At 40.9% G+C, this 27,384-nt stretch overlaps 2 long non-coding RNA genes across 2 annotated transcripts; both read left to right on the top strand.

The window, feature by feature from the left end:
- Window positions 1-1,758: 1,758 nt before the first annotated feature.
- LOC147655391 (uncharacterized) lies at window positions 1,759-26,796 on the top strand. Its single transcript, XR_015278935.1, has 3 exons — window positions 1,759-1,967; window positions 4,035-4,135; window positions 22,881-26,796. It is a non-coding gene; the product is annotated as an uncharacterized LOC147655391 (long non-coding RNA).
- Window positions 11,698-17,550, top strand: LOC147655392 (uncharacterized). The gene is made up of 2 exons (XR_015278944.1): window positions 11,698-11,864; window positions 13,874-17,550. It is a non-coding gene; the product is annotated as an uncharacterized LOC147655392 (long non-coding RNA).
- Window positions 26,797-27,384: the final 588 nt, after the last annotated feature.

The following is a 27,384-nucleotide window of genomic DNA, read 5'->3' on the forward strand; positions in this document are numbered from 1 at the left end:
TAAAAGATCAAGTCCAGCTTTCCACTGGAGTACACTCAAGTGTATTATAACAAGATCTCTGTTATCTTCAACAAGCTAAAGCCATCACCATTTACTCCAGCATGAGAACAGATTCTGCCTACAGACTCAAAGGATACAATTCTGCCCTGAGGCTTAATTTGTCCTTTTTGTAAAGTGACCTAAATAAAGCATCGATGCCACCAGGAGAACAGCAGGTTTTGAGTAAAGGCACAGACACCATTTTCTGTGTGACTGCTTCTTGTCTTTGTAATGCATAACTGCATGTGTGGGATGGCAGTAAGACTAGCAGCTTTGCTGTCACCAAGTCTGAAAACACTTTGCAGATGAAAGGTCTACTCCTCTAAATGCTCTACATTTCCCAAAATGCATTTTCTTATTGAGAAATTGGTGTGCCTCACATGGGTGTGGGGCAGGGCTAGTGTTCAGCATTTTGGGAGATTTGATTTGACTGAGCAGCTACATTTAGCTACCTCAGGAGGCAAACCAAGAAAACCTGTTGTAGGGGCTGCATGATTTTCATGGAATCAGGGTACCAATCATTAGGTTTTAAAAGACCAACCTTTGACCAAGCACCACCTTGTCAACTAAACTGTAGCACTAAGTGATACATCCAGCTGTTTCTTGAACATCTCCAGGGGTGGTGACTCCACCACAGACCTGGTCAGCTCATTCCAGTGCTTAAGAGCCCTTTCCTTGAAGAAATTCTTCCTGATGTCCAACCTGAACCTTCCTTGGTGCAGATTGAGGCCATGTCCTCTTGTCCTGTCAGCAGTCATCTGGGAGAAGAGATTGATCCCCACCTTGCCACAACCTCTCTTCAGGTAGTTGTACAGAGCAATGGGATCTCCCCTGAGCCTCCTTTTTACCCAGGCCAAACAACCCCAGTTCCCTCAGCTGCTCATCACAGGACTCAGGATTTCACTGGGGTTTGCAGGCAATTGTTTGTTATTTGACCTGTCTAATGCACAGGGCTGGAGAGCAGTACTTGAAAGACCAACTGAGAAAGAAACAGACTATTTCAGGAGATGAAGGCTTGGGAATTAAAGGAGGCATAGAATCACACAGAATCACATTAGGTTTGAGGCTGAACTGAAGGTCTTTGGGTCCAACACCCCTGATCAAGCAGAGCCGCCTAGAGCTAGTTGTCCAGAACTGTGTTCTGACTTACTTGCTCATCTCTTTAACAAATTAAAGCTCTACTGGAGTAGGAGTCATACGTCACTGACCTCCAAACCAGTTCAGAGCCAGCCACGAATGGTGATTTCTTCTTGCATTTAAATGTCATTTATCACAGTCCCTCTCAACCAAAGTGTTTTCCTGAGGAGTCAGATGATATTATTTTGGAATTTTGTGTTCTGAGGACACTAAGAAATTCAGAAAGCTCAAGTTTTTCCTTCAGTGATCTGGCAACTGTGAATGCTTGCTGAAAACAAAGGTTAGGAAGAGTAAGATGAATGAGGAATAGAGAATTTTGAAGCTCCCACAGGAACTGACTGAGGCCAACTGTGTCAGCTGGCATGAAAGGAGGACAGACACAGAGTGGAAAAGTAAAATCTTAGGAGAGGTGATCAGTTTGACAGCATTTGGGGGAGGTCATTGTCAGCCACACATTCTCTTGGGTTTATGGGGTTCACTGAGGGAGGCCCTGGCACTCCCAAGACGTCTGAGTTATGCTTCCTTCATATGTATGTGAACATCACTCCTCCCTCCCGTTAGATGCAAGCTTTGAACACTGAAGTCCTTCTCTCTGCTGCCTCTGACTGCAGGTGTTTACAGCCAGCACGAGACAAAACGCAAGAGAAACCCAGGGCAGAGGTTTCTGGGGAAGAGATGAGAATGGCCATGCTCCTTCTGTGTCACAGGAGAGGAGTGATGATGGACACCAGCTTCTGACCCTGTCCACCTCGACAGAGTGCTTTCATCTCAGCTGAAAATACCACATTAAGGTAAATGGTCACCTTAACAGTGCTCTTTTCTCTTAGGTCAGGTATTTTCTAAGCACTTTAAAGGATGGTTATTTCTGAGAATGTTGTTGCTGCTTGGTATGTCTTATGAGGATACTGGAAAGTCTGGTAAACCAGATTTGGGATGATACAAAACACAGGGTCGATAGAAAAAATTCTTTACCCTTTCTCTAGCTCTACACATTGTTTTTTGTTTGGCAGATTCTCCTGGTAGTATTTGCCCAGGTCTGGGGAACCAAGCAGGGTGCAGATCCAACCACGAAGGTCCCAGCAATACAGGCAGTGTGCAGGTACTGCCAGGTAACCACTGCCTGCTCTCAGTGCCATCTCTGAGCATCTGTCATCTCTGGGTGGGCTGAGGAGACAAGGCAGGTCTGTGTCTTGATCCTTCAGTTCCCTCTTGTCAGTGAGAAATTACAGGTTTCTGTCTGTCAGGGGAGGGGGAGGAAGGTTGTAAGAGCTCAGCCTGCCTCACTCCCTGCTCACCAATCTGTAGCTCTGCTCTTTACTCCTTCAGTGGTTAAGGTTCCAGCTCTCCTCTCTCATGCCCCTGGTTTTAGGATCTGAGGCTGTCCTGAGGAATGCCTAAACTTAAACTTGTGGAAACATGGATACACAATGTGCCTGAAGAGGCATCCCTAACATTTGCTGGAGGAACTGGAAGTGAAATATTGCTTCTCTTTCAGATAAGCTAGGAATTATCCACAAGCCCACATCTTAATACAGAGGAATGCAAAGAAACTAGGGTAGCAATCAAGCAGCATGTCAAATTGTCCATTCCAAAAGTACAGGGCATTGCAGGGAGGGAGGCTCCTGAATGATTAGAACCAGAGAAAAACAGGTCTGGAAGGGACTTCAGGAGGTCATGTAGTCACTTCCCTGGCCCCCAGCCAGTTTGGTTATATGTGTGTTGTTCCTGACAGATGTTAGCCTAAATTGTTGAGACCGCCAGTGTTGGAGACTCCACTTCTTCCCCAGGCAATCTATTCTAGTACTTCCCTAATTGTACCATTAGAAAGTTTTCCCTAATGCCTCAGAAAATTTTTATACACTTCCTTTGCAGCAGCTGAACTCCAGTGCTTCTTGACCTATCCCCTGCAGATGCAGAGGGCAGGTTACGCCTTTCCTCCTCACAGCAGCCTTTATGTACTAAAAGGCTGTTACCTTCCCCTCCCCCGTCTGTTTTTCTTGAGACCACACCAAGCTAATTCCTTCACTATTTCCTCCAAGGTCATGCTTTTTTAGACCTCTTGTTGCTTTACTTTGGACATTCTCAAATTTGTCCACATACGTCTCAAATTACAGCCATTGCTGAGGGAAAAAACCGTAGTATTTCTCTAAGTATCTTTCTTCAGCTCTGCTTTTTATACATCCTACACAATGTTTGCCTTTTTTCATGACACAGCTTTGTTTAATTTTGTTCTCACCAACCTCAGATTTGTGATTAATCCTGTCAAAGTGCAGCACCTTGCATTTTCACTGTGGAAATTCATCTTGTGTGTTTTCCAGGCCATTTCACTGGTTTCCCAAGGGCACTTTGAATTCTAAAGCACTCCTGCAATGTACTTGCAGCTCCTCCCAGCAGTATCATCTGCTGAGTTATCTAGCAAGGCTCCTTTCCCATCATCCAGACACTGACAGCACTGGGCAAAACTGACTCTGGCATCCCACATCACCCAGTCCAAGGCATCCATTCACCTGGAGAGCAAACCTTTCCAACTGACCTGCAGGTCAGTTTGCAATCTATATGCTTGCAAACAGCATATAGACTAGATTATTTTCTTGTGAAACTTGTGATGTAAAACTGTCAAACCCTAATTAAAGCAAAGATAGCTGCTATCCACCGCTTCTCCCCTTGTTTCAAATGATTTGTACTTGGGAGATCCAAGCTGGATATTAACCTTTTCACCTTTTAGTGCCTCCCAAGAAGTTTGTTTGCTTATTTGTGAAGCATTTTTGAGACTGCATTTAAGCTGACATCTCCATGATCCTCTGACTCTATTTTCTCTGTCTTTTCATTGTCCCTTCCTTTCCCCTGGTGTTTTCCAGACACTTGGTAACCCAGCTGCTTCTTGCAAGGCCTCAGTGATAACTGCTGACAAGTCAGAGATATTCTTTTGTCAGACAAGGAAGCTCAGCCAGTTGTAAAGGTGAGCCTACCTAATTTCTCTCTGGTTTGCTCTTTCCTTTTGTCCTTGGAATTAATGACATTAACCACCTGATCACTGCTATAGGGATGATAGATGAAAAAAAAGTCATTAAACACTATGACCTTCATCTCTACATTTCCCACTCCACTGGTCTTTTCCTTACTAGAAAAGTATAGTGATTTCCTCTTGTCCTTGATGTCTCTGTTCTTACATGCTTCTGTTTTTATACCCACCTTTAGTAATCTCACCTACTGTTTACTTCCTACATTTCCTCTTGGGTGTGAGACCAGTAAAGAGCTCATGATTTTGCTGAAATTTATATTTCTATAGCTGATTTCTTTTCCTGATTCTTTGAGAAGTTGCCAGTTCATTTCATCTTTTCCTTCCACAAGACTTTGCCTATCAATCTTTTGCAGTTACTGAAGTTCACTATCTTGCATTTAGTTTTTTTCATTTTCTTTATGAAGATCTTAAACTTTGTCGTTTCATGTTGACTCTCATACAAATTGTGTATTTTCTTTATACTCTCAATGCCTCCTTCTCTATTGTCACATGAATAGGGGAGATTTCCTTGACCCTTAATGTGGGGAGGTGTCCTCAACCCTTAGTGTTTGATCTGTGTGCTGGCACCCCAGGAAAGCTGAAACCTTCATGCCCGAGCAGACTGTGAGTGCCCTGTTCTGGGCACCCTTCACTGAGCAGTCCTGCTGGATAGGACAGTTCCACTGACTTATTCAGGGAAATACACCTACAGCATAAGGGACACCCAGTGGGTTTTCCCACTTGATGACCCATCAGTGCATCTTTGTTTGAGTATGTTCCCTGCTGCTGGCAGCTGCCAGCGTCTGTGAAGGACTCGCCAACACTTTATGGAATAACACTCTTTATTAATGTAAAATTGTGGCAGATTAAGGTTGGAGGATTGCTGGTGATAGTATCTGACTTCAGAAATGTATTCAAAACAATACACAGACAGCTCTAATCTCCAATAAAAGTGTTAGCACACACAGAGTAGGGCTCTTGCCCAACAGGAATCCCTATGAGTGAGAAGGCAGGTTCACCTGTCAGCTGATCCCAGCAGTTACAACAGAGTCTTCCCTAACTTTTCCCCTATTCTTGATTTACTTTTATACTATTTCTTTATGTTTAGGTGGAGTTTGTGTGACTTTAGTTGTACATACCTTTGCTACTGATTGGTGTCTTTCACTTCACTCTTAAAGATACAATCAATAAAATAAAGAGCACAGGCGCAGTGAGGGGTGGTTGTACCTTGGACATGGGTAACTTTGGGATGGAGCTGTGAGTTATTACAATTAGGTTATAATAGGCCAAGTTTATCCAAGGAGAGTGATTTCAGCACAGTTGTTGGCTCAACAGTAAGGCATCTCCTATCTCCTTTGGCAGACAGGCTCATCTCCCTTGGCAGTTTCTCAGCTGCAAATTACCACTGAGTTCTCCTCCCTGCAAAGATTTCTACAGAGCCTGGCTGTGGTGTCTCCAGTTGCTCCACCCTCCATTCCTCCCCCTTAGCAGGTGTTTCTGGTTGCAGATTGTGTGTGGGGAATCATCGTGGACCATGCCAACTGCATTCCATCCGGGGTGCAGCAACTGTATTTTACCCTATGATTTCTGTAGTGTTACAACTCCTGCCAGGATGTTAATATAGCTTCTCAGTTTCCTCTGATTTTATCCCAGTCATCTTTCCATGGGGTCCCCATTTCCCCCCACATCTTTCCAGAAGGATCTAAACAGAAAAAGATTTTACTGTTTTCTCTTCCTTATCAACAATTGTCTTTCAAGGAGTGACAGAATATCTCCCTTTTGCTATATTATTTCCCTTTCATATAGTTAAAATATCTCACTTCTCCTAATTCCATTTTAGTATGACTCTGCTAATAGGACCTTGTAAGAGTACCTTGTTAATGTGATCTGCTCTTGAAGGCTCCCCTTCCACTACAAAGTGAGCTTCCTTTTCTTCCTTAATCATTTTAAGGGACTGTCAGAGGTCTAAATCACTCCACCTCCTAGTGAATTAAGGAGCTGAGGGTATGTAATGCAATAGCTTCTCTATTCTCCATCCCTGTCTTTTCAGAATGATTAATAAATTATATTAATATTCAGATAATTTAGAGAATCAGACTGTTTGCAGATTTTGGGGTCAGATTCTGAGACTTCCCTTGTCCAAGTTTTATGGCTGGGAAGGGTACTCGCAGATATCCAGATGTGAAGCAGCAATCTGCCTACATGAAATAACCATGTGTTTTTCCAAGGAAGTGTCCCCAGAGAGAGTGGATGCTAAATCCCAGATGCTGAAGAGCACTGGGGATTCACAGATGCAACTTGCCGAGAGCGAGATGCTGAAACAAGCTCTTTCACATGGAAGATAGGGATGAGGAGCCCAACCACCAACAACCATTTGTGAGGGGACTGAGGAGAGGAGGCAATGAATCCTGGGTGAAATATTCATTTTTGCCTGTGCAGGTTTGTGACCCCATCACCCAGCCTGAGAGAGCTGACACCCTGAAATGCTGAGCTGGGGGTGTCACATGCCTTCATGGTGAGGCAGCAGCTAAATAAATGCCTCATGCATTAAGAAGTTTAACAAGACCAAGTGCAGGGTGCTGCACCTGGGGTGGGACAACATCCCATATCAGCACAGGCTGGGGATTGAGATCCAGCCCTGCTGAGGAGGACTTGGGGTGCTGGTGCATGTGAGGTTGGACATGACCCAGCCATGGGCACTCACAGCCCAGATAGGCAAAGGTGTCCTGGGCTGCATCCAGAGCAGCGTGGGCAGCAGAGAGAGGGGATTCTGCCCCTCTGCTCTGCTCTGCTCTGGTGAAATCCAACCTGCAGTGCTGCATCAGTTCTGGGGTACCCAGCACAGGAAGGACATGGAGCTGTTAGAGCAAATCCAGAGAGAGCCACCAAGGTGGTTGGAGAGAAGGAATACCTCTCCTATGAGGAAAGGCTGACAGAATTTGGTTCAGCCTGGAAAGATAAGGCTTCAGAGTGACTCAATTTTGGCATCCCAGTGCTTTACAGGAAAGATGAAGAGAGACTATTTACAAAAGCATTTAGTGACAGGACAAGGGGGAAAGGATTCAAATTGAAAGAGATTAGGTTTAGATTAGATATTAGGGAATAATTCTTTACTGTGAGGGAGGTGAGGCACTGGAACAGGTTGCTCAGGGAAGCTGTGGTTGCCACATCCCTGGAGGTGTTCAAGGCCAGGTTGGATCTGACTCTGAGCAAACTGATCTATCTGAAGGTGTCTCTGCCCACAGCAGGAAGGGTGAAACTAGAGGCCCTCTTCCAAACCCAAAAATTCCATGATTTTCTGATTTTCTGAAAGGGAGTATCCAGAGTTCAGCATAATGTCTTAAAATTCACCCAAATGTCTTTTGGAGACAGGAGTCCCCAGTCTCACCCCTCCCTTCTTAAGCAACCCAGCAGGGAGAGCTCAGCCTCTGCTCAAGCAATTTTCCTTGTACTCACCATACTTTCTCCCATGAACAAAAAAACCCAGATCTGCTCTTGTGGAATTCCCAGGCTGCAGTCTCAAGGCTATATTATTACGTGTACACGTAGCAGCCATTAGCTCTAATAATGTGTGCATTGTTCAGGGTGCAAACAGAGAGCTCTGCTGCCACCACCCATTAGAGTGAGTAGTGCCTTCTGACTTCCAGCAGCCCCAGCAATCTCCTGAGGAGCCAAGGCTTGCCAAAATTTGTACCTAATGCTTCTATTTTTCAAAGCACAGAGCTGCTCAGTCTCAAGGAGATTCTGCAGACTTAGGTAGTGGGAAGGATGACAGAAGCTGTCTTCATCTGACGACAGTGTCTTCCTGGTCAGTGAGAAAGATGCAGAAGTGCCAAAGGAAAGCACTGTTTCTTTCTCAGAAAAGACATGTGGTACAGCTGCCTGCATAGCAAAGAGAGAGATCTGGCTGAGTAGCAGAGGCTGGGCAAAACATCTGTTTTGTGTTTCCCAGGCTTCTGACAGCAAAACAGAGTTATTCTGGGGGTTTTGCAAGTCTTGCAGTCATTTTAAACAATGATTTTTGCCAAGTTTTCCACTTTTTGTTAATAAGATTGCTCTTGATATCAAGATATTACTTTACTTCAGGGAAAAAGTCATAAATATGTGCTATTACCTACATTCCCTCACACTACCTTTTTTTTTTTTGGTTTGTTTTCCCACCAAGCTTTAAAATATCCATTCAAGAACTTTGTGAGAATTTCTGCTGGTGATAAAAGCAGAAAGATTTCTTTCATGAACAAATGAATGGTTTCTCTTAGAAGAGAATTACATATGCTGCTGCCTTATTTTTTTCCCTCCCCCTCTAACTCTTGGTTTCCAGATGTAGTGAAAGCTGGTTTGAGCAGAAGAACATATGTTTTCAGCATGAATTCTGTTGGCAGGGCCCTGCTGCACAGTACTGCAGAGTTGCTGCAAGCCATCCCTGACCAGCATACATGTATAATGTGCTCTAGAGATTATCATGCTTCATTTTCATCCTCCTCCCCCTACCTTCAGCAAGTTTTACTTTAATGCAACACTCTAGACTTCGTGCTCTATTCTGCTGCTGAACACCTGAGTGCTCCTATCAAAAAAATGTTACAAACTGAGCTCTTCCAGACCCAGAGAAAAGGCAGCTAACTTTAATCCATCCCTTCAGCATCCTGCTTCTTTGATCTGCATCTGAGGCATGTGGCCATTCATATTTGTTAATTAAAAAAATAAATTATATTGTCCAGTGTTCTACTTATAGGTTGAAAGAGTTATTACAAAGGAAGAACCTTACATGTGGCTCTCAGTGTTTATAGAGATCTTCCTCTCTGCATATTAAAAATGAATAGGATTCTTTATATTTGTCTGGTGATGTTTAGCTCCAGCCAACTTTGGACCAGCTTTTGGCTCACTTGCTCTTTTTGAATAGTCTCTTGCTCCAGGAGGAGTAGATTTATTTTGGGATGAAGTACATTTCAGCAAGATCAAACGTGCCAAAATCTAGTCCTATACTAACATCACAGGGCAACTGTACTATAAACATGTCTTATCTTAGCAAGCAATATATCAGAATGATAATGTTTCCATTAAACATATTTTCAATGACAGAAGGTTAGAATCACACTTTGTTCAGTCATAGATGCTTGGCTGAGTCATCTGCTAACTTGCTGCTTGCCTTACTCCTGTCATATATTATCCGTGAATGAACACAGCAATTTCCATCCCTATTATTCTTCGGGTTCTATCATTTAGTGCACTCCACAAGGCAGCTATAAGGCCATCTTTCCATCATATCCTCTATTACTTCAGCTGCTACTGAATTATCAAACCAGCAATCCATAAAGCCCTTACAGCTCATATTAATTATCAGAAACTGATGAGATATAAGAATGTTAATTGAATCCTTTCATATGCTGCTTTTAAACACAAACCCAACCCAAGGTGGGAGCTTTTTTGAGATATGTTGTTGTGCATATTGTGCTAGGTTGCAGAAATGAAGGTATTTGGTTAATTAGTATTATTTTACTTGGCTTAATTTGTCAAATAATACAAATAACAGTAGACTCTAGATGTACATCTCAAGACAATACTGTTTATTGGATTATTTTCTCCAAAGTTTTTTGTGTGTCTTGAGCAATTATTCTGGGGAACAGCACTACCCTTTTGAAAAAGAGGACTAGACAAAAATTTTGTTTGTGGGAGTGCAGCTTATAAAAAGAGGAAGGAATATGCTGGTGTATGGCTAGATATGGTGACAGACTTGGAATGGTGTAAGCTGTTACCATCTCTGATTTGAGATGTGAGCATGTGGAGTGGATGCATTTCCTATACCATAATGCAGAAACAAGACAGATGAACTGAAAGATCTTCAGAAAACTGGAAGTCAATGCATCTTTTAAACCCAAGACCTGATTTACAATAAGAATGTTATGTTTAGTTTCCCCAGTTCTTCTGAAATCAAACAACATGAAAATGTTTGCAGATGATTCTAGGCCTGTTTCTGCCAGCAAGTGGCACTCATGGTTTGGGCCAGAAGGGATGTAAGTTGCTGAAGCTGGATGTATGAAGGACTTGGAAGCCCAAAATTTAAAGTTAGGACCCTGGAGTAGTGCTGGCCTGCTAGCTGATCCTATAGGTACAGAAGCCTTATAGGCTTGGCATCTGCATACAGGTTATTTCCTAAATGTTAGGTGAGAGCTGTTCGCTGTTTCCTTGATCCATCAAAGCCTTCAGGAGCAAGGCTCTAAGGAAGAGACAAGAAGGAAACTAAGTTCTTATAGTATGCCTCATATTCAGCAACAAATTCATGCCATAAAAATCACAGAAGACGTTTTGGCTATACTTCAAAGACCATGGTGCACTGGTTTTCCAGCCCTTTGTCTTTCTGGAACAGCCAAGGAGATAGGACAGTCATTCAAGACAGTGCAGGTATTCCATTTGCCTCTTGTGCCTGTATGAGAACAAACTTCACATTTTCTCTTGGAGAGGAGAACACATAAATTTTAAGCCATAGGGTGCTGAAAAGGAATTTTTCCAACTGATGTTCAAGCTGTGTCACCCTGCAGCAGATAAACCATCTTTGTCTGGATTAGGAAAACACAAAAAATGAAATTGCAGCCCACTGTTCAGACCCCTTTCCTGAGGCATGAGTGGTCTGAAATTTTTAAATGAATGTTAATTTGAGGTTCAGAAAGAGAATTTAAAATGACAACAAATAAAGGTATATGTAAAAAAATGTATAAGCTGTGAAACAAAGCAAGTAAACACCATTTAAAGAGATGATGTAGATGAAAAGTGGATGTTTAGATGCCTACACATACCTCCAACCTTCAGAGAGCCACTCACACACCCCAGGGAGCTGTCTGAGTCAACCCCTCTGCCTAACACAGGAAAAAGGCTTATACAGAGCCTGCAACACCTCCAAAGACCAAACTCTGAAGAGTGGAAATAATTTCTAGCAAAGTTAATCATGCTAGAACACTCACACTGCTTCACTTCTTGTGCACAACAGGCAGTCAGGTAAACCTCAGCCTGGTGCTGGTAAGGTTGTTTCTGAACTTCTGGGGGCTCAGCAGGCTGCAAAGGGCACTGGGGATCCTGACACTTGCACTGGGAGGAGGGCATGCAGCATCCCTAGGCAGACCTGCACAGCCTGGGGAAACTGGAAACCTGCTTTTAAGGCTCAAATCTTCATACAAAGTCAGAAATCATAAATATCCAACAAGATCTCACAGCAGCTGAATTCCTGGTGAGATGCTGGGTGGCTTTTTCCTCCCAAAAAAAGAGAAAGGGAAAATGAAGTTCTGCTGCCCAAAGACCATGTGGAAGCTTTCTCTTTGTGGTTTCCACTGTTGTCAGAGTAACTCTAAGGAAAGCCTGGGACTTAAGCCTAAACCTATGGGGTGGATTTGAGACCTTGTAGATGGGAGAGAACTGTAAGATTATTCCTGGCCAAAAAAAAGCCTCAGATTTGCTTTTATACCTCCAGCCCTCTGTATATGCATGGAGGATGGCACATTGGAGTAAGACAAGCAGCTGTAGTTAATCCCAGCGAGGGGAAGGACATACCCAGTCCTGCATCCATCCCAAATTACTGTGTACCTGCTTACACCTGGGCCAGACCTTTGGAGCATCTCTTGAACTTGCATCTTCAACCTGCAGTAAGATACCACATCAGTTAATAGCACTGTGGGCCATCCATCTTTGTTGAAGGCAGGTAGGGATCTGAGACATCAATGAATGCATTGAAACATGAACAAAGATTTTTTTGGGGGGCGTTTCTGAAATGCCAGGACTTGTTCTGGCGCAGCATGAAAAGAGACACAACAGAAGCTAATGGAATGGCTTAGGCAAGCAGGCATTTGTGCAATTCAGGTAAACAGGAATCAGAATTAGACTGATAATTTCAGTTTAAAACATTCTCAAATCAACCTAAACGTATCTACTCACCTATCCAAGTCCTCAGGTCATTTGGCTGTGAGAAGAACTGTGGTATTGTCAGTACATAGGCTTGCATAAGAGTCACAGCCTCATAATTTATTCTACTGTGAGATAAAGAAATACTCCCTTGCTTCTTGATAATCTATTTTTGTATGTAAAATTGTTTTACATTAACTTTAAAAAGAAAATAGGCACTGACTTGTATATATTAGAAGAAAAATGAACAAAAAACCCAATCAAACCAAAACAAGCAAATAAAAAGACAAAAAAAACCACAAGACCCAGAAGAAAGGGATACTTTTTAGTGTTGTAAGGGTTGCTATTCCTGATGTTGTTTCCAAGTGAATATCCTGCAGGTGTATTCCTGCATATTATATGTTTACATGGTCAGCTTTTAAGATCAAAGAATATGAGGGGCATGGTTCAATGATGGCAGGAGATGGACCATGAAAATGCATGTAATGGCCTATCTCACAACATACTGTGAATAAATTAAGATGGGGAATTTAGAGTTGTTTAAAGCCAGAAAGGGGGTTTGGTTCTCAAATAGCCTGAAAGCTAGGCTGCCACACCTCTGTGAAATGAGGCAGGTGATGCACATATCTATGACAGCAGGGGAGCCAGGAGCTCTATTTCACACATGTTTTTGTATTTGTATATTTAGATGAATGTTTTTCTTCATCTCATATTTTACATGTTTGACTTGCAAGCAGGATGCAATGCTAACTTTGCAAAACTGCTGTCTTTACAAAGTGGAGAAATAGAGACAATATAGGATTTTGTCGGTGAGAGAAAAGTAGAAAAAGACAAATAATTTACAGACCAAATTATTTGTTTTATCAAGTCAGTTGAGTGTAACAGATTTTAAAGCAAGATTTAGCAGTTTATATAGTAAAAAAAAAATAATAAAAAATTAAAATAAATAGGTTTACCTATGACACAAAAATGTTCTTTTACATTTTTAATTAGATTAGGGTCAAGAGGAACTTCCCAGAAATAGTTTACAGTGATAATTCTGGACTCTCTGTGTGAGAAAATTTATAGTGAGAATTTGTTATTATGCAAGTTTTCCATTCTCATGTGAAACTATTCCTCTGCACACACATTATTTCACATTTCAAAGGACCTCAACCAAAGAAAGTGCCCCAGTGGTTCAAGACCACAAGTTCATTGTAAGAAATTGTCTCAGAGAATTTACAGTAACCTGATCTGCAGCATCCTACTGCAGACCCAAAACTGCTATTCTGAGATACAACCATAACAAAGTATGAAAAAGAGGCTGCTCCAGCCTACAAACTAGCATGGACCAGAAGTTTTAACCATAATTCCTGCAACTGTTAGAATACGTAAACGGCATAGGAGGACAGGAGGAAATTTTCCTTTGCAGAATTCTTTTTCTGATTGAGAGTGGAGCTGCTGTATAGGTAAAGATGTAAGCACAAATGTCAGTACTGAGCAGACAACAAGTAACCTGTTGTTGCCAAGAGAAAATGTACTTTCAGCTTGTACTGTTTTATTCTTGTAATGACCTATTCTAATTAGTTTTTAGCTCAATGCACTAGGAGCCATTTGCTAACTGGAATTTTAAATATTAATGCAAGAGTGTTTAAGATGTGTCCATTAAGGCTGGTAAAGTTGTGTTTGATTAACGGGCTTTTCATAAATGCACTGACACAAACTCTTTTTTTTTTTTTTTTTTAATTAATTCAGCCTGCAAATGAACATCATCCATTTTGCTATCATATTTTATCAGTCTGTAAAGTGCATTCTCACTTCAATTTTCAGCCCTGAATGCAGAACACTTTGTGAAAAATGACAGAATTTTAATGAGAAAGTGAACAACATGCCATCAACACCCTTTCGCCAGTAAAAATGGAAAAACATCAAGCTTTAAATCATGTTCCCTCCACACCTTTGGACATCTGCGATTCTGTCTGAGTCCTCAAAATCTGCTATATCTATCACCAGGTGCAGCCTTTAAACGCTGAGGAGCTTTCTGCTTCATTGGTTGGCATGGCAACAGTTGTCAAATCATCCCTTGATAATGCTCTTTAATTGATTGTATAAATTATTTCTGAGATACGTGATTGCAAAACGATGCACTGAAGCTCTTAAGCGCACTGATCGGAGTCTGTGCATTTAAAACCACACTGCATTCGCTGACCCTAGCCGGGAACCTGACCCTCTTACAGGCCTGAAATTCTTTAGACGAAGCATAAACATCAAGCATTGAGAAAAAAGTTCAAAATGATGCCAAAGGTATAATGTACTCCAAATGCATGTTAACAGTTATACCAGGAAAGGTGACTTACAAAAACATCAACAGCAATAAAGCTGTTGTTACTAGTTTCCTTCTGCACAGAGAGCTAAATGGTCAAGGAGCAGGGAGATGCTTTCTTATCCATCACGCTCTGAAACATTTTAGATCACTAACTACTAGTATAAACTCTGAGGGTAATATTTCTTTGGCCAGAAGGAGACATTTGCAGTGGAAATGCCAGTATTTGAGCTGAATGTCTAGGCTTTTATGGCCTGCAGAGAGAAAGATACATTTCCAAGACACACTAGTAAATATCTAAATAAAATCAGAGCAATTGCTAAATTCAAAAGGCCAACCTTCCCTCTATTAGCTGTAAAGGGCTTTTGGTGTGCCTAGTTCAGATGGAGGCACCTGCATTCCAGATACCAGAAGTTAACTGATATGATTAATTTTTTTCTTCTTTTGCATTTTAATTTTTTTCAACATGAGACTATAACTTGTTCCATGATTTATGATAACTGATAAACTCTAAGTTCATGCTTAAAGTTATCTATTTTTTGCAACTCTGTTTCCATTATTGTAAAACTTCTGAATATTGAGACAAGTACCTGAATCGAACAGTGATGTCTAGATCAGTAAGTTTTCACTAAGATGAACACAGTTTCCCTTTGTGTTTGCATAGGATTGTGGAGTTATTTATCTGGTTTTATCTGTAAATTCCAATGTCACAAATACTAACAATTAAGAGTGTGTTAAATTATCTATGCAGTAATTATATATTGCTCTAATTTCTGAAAGTTATAGGTTTTTTATTTTATATTTTTATTTTATATTTTTATTTTATATTTTTTGAACACAAAAAAATTAAAGGTTTAAAGAATAGAATGATCATAAAATGAAAGACAAAGAAGCAGCATCTATTTTTATGTATCTAGAAGATACAATCTATCCAGATTATAATCTAGATGGAGAGAACTGTGTAAATTATCTGTGTTCTTGGATGAGATAAATATCCCCAGTAATTGATATAACTTGCTTGACTTGCACTTATCCTCTTCAGCCTCCAATTGAAGATCTTCAGGAACTGAATTTTGTTTCTTGTTTTTACTGTCCTTGTAAATTCAGTTGTCATTTCCTAGCTATTTGTCAGAAATATTGTAAATTCATCAAAACTCACACATTGCTCACCATCTAACCAGAGAACAGATAAATATATATGTCAGACCTGGCTAAGTGAAAACTGTCACTGACAAATGCCTGTTTTCCCTCCCTTACATGGTACCAATACTTTATGCAGCTGATGATCAACAACTGCTGCTGCCTAATGAGCCTGGAATCTTCAGCACCACCCCCTCAGATATGCCTGGTGTTGCAACACCTTTGAAAACTTAAAACCAAACAAACTGGCTGCTTTATTCCCAAAGAAAATGATTTTCTAGAAGGAAGGGTCTGTCCTGGAGGAAGGACCTTCTTAGCCTGAGTGCTTCTGCTGAACTCAGCGCAGGAATATTTCATGGCTGAGAGAGAAAAACATTGCAAAGGTGGAAAGTCCCCACTGGGGCTTGCAGCTGAGAGCCAAACATCCTAAACTCCATCTGGCAGCGGCAGGCAGGCAGGGAAGATGCTGTGAGCCCAGGTAGCACGTGCCTGCAACAGGTGACCCACTTAATCTGCAGCCCGCTGTGTTGGTGCTGCCACGGTGCCATGGGATGGGGGATGGATGGATGGATGGATGGATGGATGGATGGATGGATGGATGGATGGATGGATGGATGGATGGATGGATGGACAACCTCACATAGGCTGCTGGGGCACCTGCTCTTCTCCCTGCAGCACCTGGCACTGGCTCTCCCAGCAACCCTGTCCTCAGAATCAGCTGTCCTTCCTCATCAACAACAGGAAGAAATGAGATTGAATTCAAGTGATATTGTGATAGAGCATTTTTTTAACCCTCTCTGATCTGTGCTGAAGGTATATTACACCTCCAGCACTAGAAATCTCACAAAGTGTGTTAGAAAATGTGAGCACCACTTCACTATTATTGCTCTTTGCCATTTCAGGTCTCCTTGGGCCCTGGTTATAACAAGTATGGGCCATTTCCAATTTTAGACAGGGACTGTGCAGATTCTTGAAGCATGTATATGCACATACATACATACATATATATACACACACTTCTGCTGAAAAACTTCAGATCTCTTCATATAAGGAGGAATTCAACTCAGAAAAAAACCCCAGCTCTGAGGGCTGAAACAAGCTGGAAGCAAATGTTGTAAGGGGGAGGCTCCCTCTCCTCCATGTGAGTCCCTTAAAGATTCCTGGTTATTCTGAAGCTGTATTTCCACTCCAGCATTTTGCCTTGCTTGGAGGCAGCTGTGAAATAGCAGCAGCTGATTAATGCCAGGTGTACATTCAAATCCACGCATCTGTATTTGTTGCTGCAAACTTAAGTAAACAATGACCAAATGTGGCTTTTCTAAGTGCAGTTTGAACTGTGTGTGCATACAGAAACTTAATCACTGTCAGCTGCTACATAGCAGGCTTGGAGGGCCCTAACCACAGAGGAAAGCTCAAAGGAAAGTTCAAAAGGTATTAACCACTTGACACATCTTGTGTTTTGGGAGATATTTTTGGAAAACTCAAAAAATATTGGAAAGCAATACCAATTTTTTGTCTCAAGTCTGCTTTTCTTTTCTGTGGAAGAAGATAGAAAAGAGGATTTTTTCCCCCCCAAATTATCTCAGTTCATAGATTTTATGGCCTGTATCTCCAGTCAGACAAAGCATGGGAAGGGCTAATTCACTTAAGGCTTGTTCTTTGTGTGTAGTTAATGGGCAACATCAGGGAAATTCCTCCTACCACTTAAGATAGATTCACCTTTCATTGTCCCGGTGACTGGGGGCTCCCTGGTGAATTGTTTTAATACTCTGCTTTGATTAAGAGAAAACAAGGAATTTTTTTTTTAAAAAAAGGTAGTTTCAGAAAACCAGGATTCAATATTTTCCAGTATTATTCAGTTATTCAATATTGACAAAGATGATGAGGAAAGCTGACTAACTAACTGAAATCAGTGCTGAAAACTTCGGTGATTTCAATGGGAGCAGAATTTTATCCAGTATTTTCTGCTAATGCAACACCCATCTTCAGGTCTTAAGACAACAATAATAATAATAATAAATGAAAAGCATCCTCTATCTCAAAACTGGTGCCTTGTATATAAAAGTTGTTATCAAGCAATAAAAGCTATTTTTGGTGCCTGAACAAGAAAAAAAAATTAGGGAAAGGACTGAATATGTTGTGAACAAAGACATGTGAGAAGGAGAGAGGAGGGAGGGAGGGAGTGGAAGTTACTTCTGAAGCTGTGCTGTTGGAGTATGCAGACTTGGCAAAACAAGTCACATATGTATGTCATCAGTAACTTGAAGTCTGAGTAACATGAAGTTGGAGCAGATGCTGACTTGAAATCTCATTCGTAGCAGGGTTAAATCATGTGTGGGTAATTATTAAATATTAAAAGCACAAGTCAAAAAGATTACCCAAAGAAGGAAAAAATGGAATATTTCATAAAACTTCTTGATGAGGAGGTGCTGATGAATGAAGACAGGCATAGGGATGGATTTAAGCGCCAGACTGAAACATTATCAATTTTGCATGCCAGGTGTTTTATAAAGGCTACAGAATTCCCACTGTATAACAGTACAGGTACAGTCCCTTCCCATCCTTGGACTCCATCTTTTCAATCCCTTGTGGGGGAGGAAGAATATGAAAGTAGAACTTTGACTGGCAGAGTCTTGCTCCTGTTTAACCTCATTTGTCTGTCATTTGTGGACAGGAAGTAAAAATCTCTTAAAGCTTCTGGCACTTTGAGCCCAAAGAAAACCCATAAAACTTGGTTCTTAAGGGACAAGCCAGAACTTAGACTATAATTACAGGAGGACAGCGGCACTGGAAAAAGTATGGGGTTTCTAGAGACTTTGGTAAAGGTCTTAGTGGAGAAGGGTGTGACACTATCCAGCCCTCCACTCTAACTGCTTAAATTTGAGCTAAGGCCGCTTGCTTCCCCCAGGATGATTTTTGCCTTCAGGAGTGAGTCTTTATGCAAAGTTAAGAAAAACAGATAATATTTTACTACAAAACTTAGCAAACAAATACCCAAATACCTGAATTTTCACAATTTTACATCCAACCATAAAGACTTTTAGCATTTTTTAAGTATGAAATTAGTCTGTGAAGAGCTAGAGCAGAACTAAATATTATTTCAAGACTTGATATTTATTTTCTTAATCTGCCTTACTTTTATTCCTCATGGACTAGGTGTAAGTAGTATTGCAAAGAAAGAGGAAAAAATCCAGCTGTAAACCCCTGAACACCCTTCATTTATCAGGCCCATGCCTATAATTCTTATGGTAGTCCCAACATTCCTATTAAAAAGTCTCAGTACACCTATAATTTTCCAATAACAGACCTTTTTGCTCAGTCTTAGCTTTTTGATTACATCTTCTTGAAATCCAAAGAAAAAGCTCAGCATGGTTCATAAGTTCACAGGGAAGTTCATATATTATGGATATGCAATTTTTTCAGAGATGAATTTTGGTATTTAATATCATTTGAATTACAAGGGGGCTCAAAACTTCAGAATATTATCCAAGTATCATATATTGAATAATTGAACAACTATTGTGGTACAAGTTAGCCAATGATAAATTACATTGTTTATCAAATGTTGGGATTTTATTGTGGCAGCCACTGTATTTCACAATTTACAGACTAGGGTTCTCCTAATAGTACAGTAAAGCTGGATTTGAGAACAACAGGAGTTTATAACAGCAAAACTGCTGGAGAATATTCTTCAACAAGGGCTCTGCTCTAGTTCCTCATGTCTTAACTCTCCACATAGGAATCATTGAAGGTACTACACAAAATCAAAAAGAGCAATTCTTGAAAAAAAATAGCCTTGAGAATGCTGAGCACAGAGGTGGGAAGAGGAGTGCAGGGTGGGGCAATGTATGTTTGCTTTCCCTGAGAGCTCAGGTGACCAGGTGTGAAGGCTGCCACTTCCATCGATGTCCGAGCCACTGCTGGCTGTCAGCCTCAACACCTGGATCCATTTGCAGCTGCAAAAACTTCTCAGCCAAATTCTTGAAAAGACAAAGGTCACATTGTGCTCTATGCTGTAAATACACAGGGGCTGCTGCAGCCACAGGAATGGAAATGAGTGCAGAAGCCAGCCAAAGTTGTTGCTATAAAATTGTAAGTGGGCATTTGGAAACTAAATTCCCATCACAAGTTTTTGTGAAGGCTTTACTTTGGCTGATAGGTTGCCCAATCTGAGTGTATAACCCCAGGCTTATGTCTTTCCTTGCTATTAGTTGTATATTAGTGTAACTCCATTAACTTGACTGCATTATTTCCAGATGCCCTTGGAGAAGAGAGAAATCTTTGTTTATCTGGTTCGTCTGAGAGTAGCAATCCTTCAGCTCAGCCTGACTGAGCAGTGCTGGAGGAGGAGGCTGGACCTCCTCAGCAGGGAAAACCATCTCACTGCCCGAGCCACAGTTCCCTGCCAAGCTATGCTGTAGCAGTGCAGACAAAAAAAAAGAGCATGTTTCACAGGATAAAGATGGTTTCACCAAGATAGCTAGTAAAAAATGTAATTATTCTTCTCTCTTAAAATGTCTTTAAAGAAATTGGCTACACAGTATAATCTTTTGACTGAACCAGAAAAACTGTATAAGAGCACATCAATACTTGTAGATATTCAACATAGAAAGAAAATTTCACCTTGGAAGCTCATCTACTCTAGTAACCATGACAAGAATTCTTTCAGAAGCCAACAGGTGCAGTGCTATATCTGAGAGTGTTAACTTGCTTTTCTTCTAAACTTTGGTTAGAACAAGATCATCCCTCTCTCTCCCCTCAGAATCCAGTATAGTGGGCTATTGGAAAATTTTTCAGGTCTTTGGTTCCCCTGAACCTTTCTTGCTTGGATTGCTCCTTTAGCAGGCTTATTGCTTGTTTCGTTTCAGGAGCTGGGGTAGGTCCTAGAAGTAGGTTGGATAATTTTCATTTACAATGATTTCCCAATACATGTGATTCTGGTTTGCCTTTATGAGAAATATACTTTCAGTAAGATTTTTCTCAGACCCTGAATAATTCCTCAAGACTGGTTTCATTGTACAGAGGCTGCTGAAGTATGGAGGAAAAAAGAGAATTCACAGCTGCACTCCCTTGTGGTATATTATAACTGCAGTGTCTACAGGTGGAGCAGAATTAAAAATTTATTCCTGATGAAAGACCCCAGTGTCAGTTTTTATCATTCTTTGTGTTTTCCATATCACAGACATACATAAAATTATATTTGAATCCATACATTTTACTATTCCAGTTGGAAATTATTGCTACTTGTAGATTTTATATATGATACTGTTCTAAGTGAAGCTTTTTATTTTCTTATTGATTTAATAACAGGGTGGCAGGATAAGGAAACTCCTGATGAGCAAACAAATAATGTTATTCAGCTGGCCTACTGGTTATCAAATGTGAAACTTCCATGTTTAAATGGTAATGTTTGGTGTGTATGTAGATTCAAAAACTACAGCTGGGTATGAAATGTTCACCATTCCATGTTTATTATGAATCATTCTTTGTTTCCACACAGTCCTTTTTTAAGTGTTCATCATACATGCAAATGCATAACGCATTTTTCCTTATTCAGCCTAGCACATATTCTGTGATCCCCTGTGAACAATCAGCCTGGGAAAGGCTTTGCTGTCTTAACTCATGGCATACACTGCAGCTTTGTGCCTGTTTATTGTGCTCATTGTCCACACTCGGAGGAGAACTGAAACAGCATTTTCTAGTCCTCATTTCCAAAGCACCAAATCCAAAGGTCTCCCAAGTAATCAAAAATACCTCCAGACCATCCCCCCCAGCATGTGAATAGCCTAAAAATTGCTAAATAACATTTGGTTTGCACATAAGAAAAGCAATAACAGCTACTGTGAAATGGAGCAAGGTGCTCCTTGCACACTCGCACATGCAGAGCATTCTGAGCAGGGACATCCTGCAGCTTCCTTTAGCATAGTGTCGTTTTTAAGGATGCATAATTGGTATTCACCATTGTACTTTAAACTTGCAAGTCTTCTGTCGTTCAATTAAGTTAATCATGGTGTTCTGCCCATGTACATCCCTGTATGTGACAGTGTGACAACATGATTACAAAGGGGTGAGGAAGAGCATGGCAATGAGGCCTTTACACGACTATGGAATGCACTGCTGTAACGTAGAGTGTATAGGTTCATTTGTGATAACCTGGGCAGATTTGCACCTGGGAGGCTGTTAAGGCAAAAGTTTAGCACCAGACCTAAACATGGCATAGCATTGCCCTTTACTATCAGGTAAAACTAATGTCATTCGGAGGTGATGGTGACATAAACATCCAGCTCATCTGTGGGGTCCTGGACACCAAGACTTAGAACAGACTGCAGGTCACTGACAATGCTCATGCCAGCTAATTATCCCTCTTCCTCTTTAATTACTTTTCAATTGAGGTGGGATCCATGATATTATCACTCTCTGCTCCTCTGATTCAAGCAGCCAACGTAGGGAGCATGTATAGGGATCTCAAAAACATTCAGAGAGGAGAATGAAGAATGCTGCATGAAAGTACAACTTTTGAAAATTTGATATGGTCGTTGTTGGACATTTCTTCTCCTTATCTGCTTGTATTTTCACTTTCAAGTTGATAACACCCAGGCTGAGTTGAAACACTGTGATATTTCTGCCATTCTCTTCTGAGTTCATTGTGACTTTTTATCATCAGCAGAAATAGAGGGAGACTGAATTAAACAGAAGCTGCAGAACTTGGAGCTTGTGATAACAATACAAATGGATTTTCTCTAACAGAGAAAAACAGCTGTCTCCATTATTTGAATGCTTCACCTTTCTCCATTCCATTAATTGGGTCTTTGATCACAAGCTGAGGTGGAGAGGCCCTGATAAGGAATAAGTTATTAGTAAAGTAGCCTAAAGGAATGAATTGGGCCTAGTACTTGCTGCAGAAGATGAGATAAACCCATAATGCCTGTGTATGTGAGTGGTAGAGAGTGATAGGGCCCTCAAACTGCCCTGAACTGCTTGCAAGAAGACTAATACTCTAGTGCTATGATAGCTAATGCAGGATATAAATTTAGCTCCCGGGAATGGAATAGGATAAAAATTCCATAAAGAGTTTTCTGTAAATGGCTTACACTTTTATATCAAACTGTGTCAGAGTATTCACAAAAAAATAAAAAAATAAAAAAAAAAAGAAAAAGAAAACCAAACCACCCCCCCCCACCCCCCCACCCCCATTTTCTTGATCTTACTGTATGTTGAACACAACTGGAGGCTTTCAGTATAAGAAGAGGGAAAAATTACTGTTACATTTTTTCACCAAGCCATTAATAAGAGCACCCTTTGAAGTGTGGTAAAGCTAAATTGGAGGAATTAAATTTGATTGAATCTAAGCCTGTTTATTTTTTATTTCTGCAGAGCAGACGTTGAGTGATTTGTAATACTTCATTGGAAATCTTCAGGAACTTGCTATCATGTAATCCATTTTTTTGCTGAAGAATACGACCGCAGGGGACAAGGCCATATTGGTTTGTTGTTAATGTACTGGAAAGAGGTACTATGGAGAAAACAGTTAATATTAAATTACGAACACAAGGTTATCTTTCTGCTGCACATGCTCCACTGCCCTAGGCAGGGGTAATCTGTTAATAGCATTCAGCCAAAATGACACCATTAAGGAACTGAAGCTACACATCTTTTGCAAGCTGAATGATGTATAAAGCTGGTTTTCTATCATCCTAGATGCAATAAATTATCCATGCTGCTAAAAATTGATACAAGTCAGAAGTTTGATAAAACCGGCACCCCAACACAAATGGAAGTGCTGCTTGTCAGGAAAGGACACAGAGATGTGAGTGCTGCAGGCCTACCTTTTATTTGTGCCTCTCTTTCCTCTTTTCTGATTTTTCATGTTTTAAGTGGCAATCTGGCACATTGCCTACAGTGGCATGTAAATGGTGGGAGACCAAATGTGGAAAGAGAAAGGCAGAAAATGTATAGCCCATAAAGCAGTGTGGATGAGGAGGCACACTAGATGTACATCCCTGGTCTAACTTGAATGAATCACTGCTTTTTACTATCTGTTCTTCATTGCAGTTGTCTCTATGAATAAAAGCAAAGACCAGGTTCAACAGCTTCTACTTAAGTGCAGCTATCTAAGAGCACTGGTGTAGATTAGTCCAGCACCATCCCAAGTTACATGAGGTCTCCATTCCTCACACTGAAACTGTTCCACCTTGTTAAGACATAATGAAAGATTTTTATTATGACAGAAAAGCCAAAACAGAGAGCTGGGAGTCCTTTTAACTGTAGGAATACACAGGATAGTTTTCTTTTTCAGAAATTAATTTCTTCTACTTCATGCGTTTACTGTTGGTTTAGACCCTGTCTAGAAGTACCTGGAGTTAGATCCATGAAGGTCACAGTGCTGCATCATATTTAAACCCCTAAACAGGATAAAAATGTGATCCTCAAACCCTTTGCCCAACTTCTTCTCCTTCCTGGGAAGACTAAAGCCTCTATGAAGTCTGTGGTTTGTCATTTGAACTTGTCCCAAGAGAAGTTGGAGCTCTTGACCCCCAGTGGTACTGAGTAGCCACACACGTCACACACCCTCCTCCCTCTTCTGTTTCCACTGGATGCAGCAATGAGTCATCCTCAAGGGGGGCTCAGCAGATATCAGTCTCAACCACCCTGGTGGAAAGGCTCTCCCTTTTCTTTCCTTTTGTTTAAGGCTTCAACTGAGAGCACAGAGGAGAGACTTCAGCCTCAACATGAGCATCACTCCTGATGTTCGGTGGTGGATGGCAACACACACCACCCTTCCTAATTTTCAGGAAATAAAGTTCAGTGGGCTGGGAGAAAAGCAAAAAGGAAGAGATGGGATATTTTTGGGTCTGCTGGACAGGCACTCCTGTGAAAGGGAAAAGGACAGAGAAACCATGGTTTCACTCACTGTGCCAAAAACTAGTGTTTCAGGTTTTTTGTCCTTTGTCCTCTGCATTATTTTTCTACACTCAATAATGACACCTGGCTTCTCCTAAGCTTTTAGACCTGTTCAAAACTCTCCTGTCTGTTCTACAGCAGTCTCTGCTGAAGGAGGAGGTAGTGGTTAGTGCACTGATGAGCTGTCTTCATTCTGCTGTCTGAAGGTATAGACCAACCCTGGGGACCCACCCCTTGTAACAGGATCCAATTGCTATATATACATATTTTTTCAATTTAACTAGAGCTTTTTAAGTAGAGGGGTTTTGGAAGCAGAATCTCCATGAAGGCCAAGAAAAAGCAACAATGCTAAGCTTTTGTCACTCCAATTTTTGCATGGTTCTACTTGCATCCCAATACAACACAGGAAAGGCCCTACATAGACTTAAATAAAATTTATTTGGTTCCAGAGCAGTGCAATATGACTGCACAAAAAAATTTATCCTGTTGAGTTCCAGTTATTCCCTGTTCACTGCCTTGTGGCAAGACCCCTTATGTTGCCACAGCAACCTATCTCAGCCTAGACATCTCCTCACACAGGAGATATATATGTATATACAAGTTTTTTATGTTTTTTGCGTTTGTAAAAGAAGTAGCAGGAGTAATTATATCAATCCCAGCTCATCATCAGAATTACCCCATGCCCAACCATATCCACGTACAATGAAACACACTGGCAGGATTGCAATAGCTACAACAAGGAAATATGTGATTAAAGCACTCAGTAACAGATGGGAAGGATGAGTATTTTTAAAGACAGCATGAAGACTCTCAGGTAGTTATTTGATACATATTGATACTTGAAAGATGGAGAGTGGAATTATTATCAAGATAAAACAGAAAAAAGGGAAGGCCACATGACATTGAAAGAGCAAAAAATGCTTGTAAGAGAACAGTCTCTAAAAGCTCATTAAGAAGGCCTAGATTCTGAATGATGAGATAAATTGAGCTTTGGGAGCATAGTTTCTTGTATGCTCATTCAGAGTATACAAGCTTAGTTACATATTTATTGGAATTGTATCAGAAATTTATTTTAACCACCCAAAGCCAAATTTGAAGACAATATTTTTTTTTTTTTTTTGCTTTGTTTTTCACCTTGCATGAGTTCAAAACTGTCTCTTGCTCCACATCAAGGGAAGATAATTTGATTTGGTTAAATGACATGATTACTGATGTATTTTCTGAATCTCCAGCTAAACTGAAGAAATGATATATGATATATGAATGTAATTTAAGTCAGGTCCCTTGAGAGGAACATGCTATATTCTCACTGTCATTTACAGCTACAGAAAGTAATTGAAAAAGTGCTATTAGATTAAAATTGTATTCTTTTAATCTACCTTGGAACAGGTGTAGGTAGCTGAGGGTCCCTCTAATAAGTTGGTAAGGAAGGACCAAGTCTGATTAAAAACAGAAGCTTTCCCCACAAGATTTTCCATTGCATTTCAGGAAAAGCAATTTTCCCTGTGAAAATCCCTGAGCAGGAAGAAAGGCAGAGACACGGAGCACTCTCCCACAGTGCAGCACACCAGGCAGCATCTCCGAGCCCCTGCCACCCCTCCACCCCCAGCCTCAGCCTCTGCTTCCCCTGGGGCCACGAGTCACACACTGCACCACTGGATCCCTCTGCAGAAAGGATGGGGACATTTGGAAAGGATCTTCCCTGAGCCACCACAGCCCAGATGAGTCTCAGCAAACTTCACTGCTAGAGTTCACCCTCTGTTCTTCCAGAAAGATCAGAGCTATAAGCAATTTTTGCAGCACCTGGCAAATACAGTGGTGTGCAATGTGCTTTTCCCAAAACTAAACGCCTGTTTTGTGAATTTACAGGTGGAGTACATCTGAGTGATCTACTTTAGCCATAAATAATCTCACAGCAACAAAGAGAAATGCACATATCAGCAAAGGTCCATTTCTTCTCTCAGGGCAGGGCTGGTCCTTTGAGTGTGCTCCTCAGCCTGGCAGAGCAATCAGAGCTTGTCTGGGTTTAAACAAAGGAGCCTACCCTACAACCCAGTGATTCCTTTTTCACATCAGACTTCTGATCATGAAAAGAAATTTGCCTCATTTTATAGCTCTAATGAAATGTTCTTTTATCTAATTACTCATTCAACTTACTACAGATATTATTGAACTACGGGTAAAAGAGTAGTCAGAACTAGAAGAAATGACAGCTGGGCCTTAATAAAAGAATATACATTTTGTACCTTATTGAACTTCTCAGCAAATATTACACTTACTGGTTTCTCTTAAGAAAGCTTCTGTGTGCTAAAAATACTGTTGTTAATGGGATAAACATTATAGATTATGTGTGTTTTCCTGTCATTGATAAAATCTGATAAAAGCTCAAGTGTCTGATTTTTCATTGAGATCAAAATTAAAGGATCTATGGGATTCAGAACTGTCAAGGGACACACTCTTTTTGACCAGAGATCTCTAGAAAAGAGGAGGGAGCAGGAACAAGGACCTGAACAATCATGTCAGTCAAAGGGAAATACTCAGGCAGGAATCAAAGGAACCTATGGATCAGCCCCTGGCTGTACTGGGTGTCACAGCAGGACTTTACCTTGTCTTTCCAACAGACTCTCTTCACAGGACAAAGATTGAGGGGGAGATATGTGAAAAAGTCAGTCAAGAATGTTGTTTGCCAACAGTTTGGAGCCTGACATGCAAACATTTGCAATGGAATTCGACACAGGAGCTGACATGGTTTCACCACCTTTTCCAGTGCTTTGTCAGCTATCAGTCAAGTTTGTGGATGACCTCAAACTGGGCAAGAGTTAACAATACACAGAGGCAGTGGGTGATGGGGAACCCAGCTTCAACAAAGCCAAAGGCAAATCCTCCTAGGATGGAATAACCCCATGCCACACTCCACTTTGGCTGGTACAAGGTTAGGCACAGCTTGGCAGAGAAAGATCTGCTGGTCATGCGGGGC

The sequence above is a fragment of the Cyanistes caeruleus genome, chromosome 1, assembly GCF_971803275.1.
Source record: "Cyanistes caeruleus chromosome 1, bCyaCae1.hap1.1, whole genome shotgun sequence".
Classification (NCBI taxonomy): Eukaryota; Metazoa; Chordata; class Aves; order Passeriformes; family Paridae; genus Cyanistes; species Cyanistes caeruleus.